The sequence below is a fragment of the Myotis davidii genome, unplaced genomic scaffold, assembly GCF_000327345.1.
Source record: "Myotis davidii unplaced genomic scaffold, ASM32734v1 scaffold133, whole genome shotgun sequence".
Classification (NCBI taxonomy): Eukaryota; Metazoa; Chordata; class Mammalia; order Chiroptera; family Vespertilionidae; genus Myotis; species Myotis davidii.
This window is the reverse complement of record NW_006284732.1, coordinates 1,432,125-1,436,430: the sequence shown is the minus strand read 5'-3', so window position 1 is coordinate 1,436,430 and position 4,306 is coordinate 1,432,125.

Sequence of the window (4,306 nt, the reverse complement as noted above, 5' to 3'; positions counted from 1 at the left end):
AAAAAAAATGTTATTAATTTGGTTTGGGCATGCAGAGAGCCTGACTTGGCCTAAAGCAGCGGTTCTCAACCTGTGGGTCGCGACCCCTTTGGCGGTCGAACGACCCTTTCATGGGAGTCACCTAAGACCATCCTGCATATCAGATATTTACATTACGATTCATAACAGTAGCAACATTACAGTTATGAAGTAGCAACGAAAATAATTTTATGGTTGGGTCACAACATGAGGAATTGTATTTAAAGGGCCAGAAGGTTGAGAACCACTGGCCTAAAGTTCTAAGCAGTTAGGGAAGGGACCCTATTCAACTTTCTCCAAACATCTGTGGCCAAGAGAGAATTTCATAGAACAAATGTGGCTCCTTAAGAGAGAAGGTGGTTGAAAGGATAGGTTGGGGAGGCTACCCTTTTGGATTTTGAGGAAGGAGGTATCCAGGGAATGGGAAATCATGTGAGCTAGTCAGATGCCACAGAAGTGTCTCCTGCAATAATTTAAAAATTAACTTCAGCCCTAGTTGGTTTGGCTCAGTGGATAGAGCATCGGCCTGAGAACTGAAGGGTCCCGGGTTTAACTCCTGTCAAGGGCACATGCCCAGGTTGCAGGCTCGATCCACAGTAGGGGGCATGCAGGAGGCAGCTGATCAATGATTCTCTGTCATCATTGATGTTTCTCTCTCTGTCTCCCTCTCCCTTTCTCTCTGAAATAAATAAATTATTTTTTTAAAAAAGAACATATCCTCAGGTAAGAATTTTAAAAAACCATGGTGCAGTTTAAATGTTTAAATAAATTAATTAACTTCATACTCATGGTTCCTTAACTTCCTTCCAAAAAGAATAGTAAGGAAAAAGAAAAGAGAAACTTTACAGTAAACAACCTTCATCCAGGTAAGTAAGGTCAGCATCAATAGTCACAAATCATATTGATTAGTAGGTACCCTTGATATGATGTGATGAAAATGGTGCATTATCTCTGATCTTCTTCCCAAGACACCAGACACCAGTATAATCATGAGGAAAATACCAGATAAATTCCAATAAAGAAGTGTTAACGTATAAAAACATTCAAACCTGTAAAGAATTTTTGTAAGCTTATTTTTTAAAATATATTTTTATTGATTTCAGGGAGGAAAGGAGAGGGAGAGATAGAAATATCAATGATGAGAGAGAATTATTGGTCGACTGCCTCCTGCAAACCCCACATAGGGGATCGAGCCACAATCTGGGCATGTGCCCTGACCGGGAATCAAACTGTGACCTCCTGGTTCATAGGTCGATGCTCAACCACTGAGCTACGCTGGCCAGGCTGTGAGTTTATTTGAGCCAAACTGTCAACAATTGCCAGAAAGCAGAATATCAACATAATGGGATAATGCTCCAGCAGAGAATGTCGTTTTTTTCACCTTGTTTTACATTACAATCAAAGGAGGAGATATAAGTGGGTTACATGAAATCCATTAGTGATAGATTAGGGTGGTGGGAGAAAGCAAATCGAGGAAACGGATGGTATTGGATAAAAATGAAAATGATAGAACCATAGTAATTTTACGTAGGTGGGAACAGGATAGTTAACGGTCAACAATTATCAAGATAGCCAAAACCCTAACCCGTCCTGGGTTCAATTCTTGTCAAGGACATGTACTTTGGTTGTGCTCTCAATCCCCAGTAGGGGGCATGCAGGAGGCAGCTGATAGATGTTTCTCTCTCATCGATGTTTCTGGCTCTCTATCCCTCGACCTTCCTCTCTGTAAAATCAATGAAAATATATTTTAAAAATAAAATTTAATTTTAAAAAAAGCAAGATAACAATAACAATGAGGGAATTTGTGGTCTCCGCCCTGGCGCCCTTGCTCACTGGTTGTGCCCTGAGGGATCTGGAAAAAGGGAAGTTACAAGGCACCCTGACATTTCACAGGTATGTTTATCTTAGATGCAAAAAGACAATAGGCTCAGTAAAGATCAAAGCTGATCTTTGTCTAGGAAGATACTGGCCTAGGACATGACTACCTACTATAAACTGCTTTTTAATTAAAGGCTTTAATTTCAGATCACTCTTTGTGGTTAATTTACGTCTCTTGAGTTTGCAAGGCTGCCAAGCAGGCCTTCCCTGAGTTAGTCAGGTTAGCATATGGTCCCTTTTTGTCCACAGCAACATCCTACAAAATATCATTACTCAAAAAAAAAAAGAAAAAGAAAAAAATCATTCCTTTTCAAAACTGTCAAGGTCATCAAGAGCAATAAAAGTCTAAGAAACTGCCACAACCAAGAGGCACCTAAGAAGACATGACAATGGCACTGTGTATTCTGGATGTGATCCTGGAGCAGAAAAGGATCAATAGATAAAAAGTGGGGAAACCTGAATAAAGTACAAATTTAGTTCGTTATAATTTATCAACATTGTTCATACATTGTAATGGATGTGCCATACAAATATAAGATGTTAATAACAGGAGAAGGTGACAGGGAGAGAAGGGAACTGTACTATCTGCTCAACTTTTCTGTAAATCTAAACCATTTTAAAAATAAAGTCCATTAAATTTTTAAGTGACTGCTACTAAATAAATGGCTTTAAAATAACTTTAACAGGAAGATCACAAAAGAACACATCTAAAATAGCCAATAAAGATATAAGAAGATATTCAACATTATTAGTCATCAAGGAAATGCAAATAAAACCACAATGAAACATGGCTCACCCAAATAATTAAAATTTAAAAGACTATCAATTTTAAATGTTGGTGAATGTATGGGGAAACCAGAATTCTTATACTGTATGCTGCTGATGGAAGTACAAAATGGAAACTCCTTGTCAGTATTTATTAAGCCTGAACTTAAACATCCCCCTGGATCCTGAAATTCTACTCCTAAGTGTGTGTGGTTTTGCTTTGTTTGGTGTTGTCAGGGTGGGGGGTAGGGAGTGGTTCTGAATTGCTAATATGTATATACTCAACAGAAATGCAAACAGGTGTACATCAAAAGCCAGGTACAAAGTGTTTATAACCATATTATCCTATCTAAACCAACTAGAAATAACCCAAAAGTCCAACAGTAGAATCTATATATATAAAAGGCTAAGCAACTGTCCAAATGGCTGACTGGCCAACTGGCCGGTAGGTATGATGCACACTGACCACTAGGGGGCAGAGTCTCAACAAAGGAGCTGCCCAGCTACAGCAAATCTCACACTTCGGGACCCCTCGGGGCATGTGGGAGAGCTGGTTTGGGCCTGATCCCCGCAGGTCAGGCTGAGAGATGCCACCTGCCGGAGAGACACCACTCACTCCCCAGACACCCTTCGAGCCACGGCGCTGTCTGGCATACAGCAATGAAATAATGATATAAATAAACAAACTACTGCTACACACGCAACATGGCTACACCTGACAAACGTAATGCTGAGCAAGAGAAATCAGACAAGGGACTTCACATTGTAAATTCAAAAGCAGGTGAAAGTAATAGGTGGAGACAGAGGTCGGGCAGTGATTAGGTTTCGGTCGTGACTGAGAGGGACTCAAAGAGGGCTTCTAGGCTGCTGATAATGTTCTGATTCCAAATCTGAGTGGTAAGTACATGGTTTTGTTTACTTTATGAAAATTCACCAAGTTGCATACTTTGGGACACTTTTCTATTTGTTTGTTATACTTTAATAAGGAAGGTTGTCTTAACAAATAATCTTAATAAAATGTCCATCTGTGGATGAATGGATAAACAAAAGGTGGTATATCAATGCAAAGGGATTTCACTCAGCCTTTAAGAAAAAGGAAATTCTGCCCTAGCCGGTTTGGCTCAGTGGATAGAGCATCGGCCTACGGACCGAAGGGTCCAGGTTTGATTCTGGTCAAGGGCATGTGCCTTGGTTGCAGGTTCCTCCCCAGCCTGGGCCCTGGTAAGGGGCTTGTGCAGTAGGAAACCAATTGCCTTGGTTGTCTTCCATCGATGTTTCTCTCTGTCTTTCCCTCTGTCTTCCACTCTCCATAAAAATCAATGGAAAAATATCCTCCAGTGAAGATTAATTTAAAAAGGGGGGGGGGGTGGAATTCTGACACATGCTACAACACGGATAAACTTTGACAACATTATGCTAAGTAAAATAAGACAGACACAAGAGGACAAATATTGATTCCACTTATATGAGGTGCTTAGCATAGTCCAATTCATAGAGTTAGAAAGTAAAATAGATAGTAGTAAATTAGTAGCAAGAGGGAGCCGGAAAAGCGGTGTTAGTGTTTAATGGGTAAAGAGTTTCAGTTTGGGAGGATGACAAAGTTCTGGAGATGGATGGTAATGATGGTTGCATAACAATATGAATG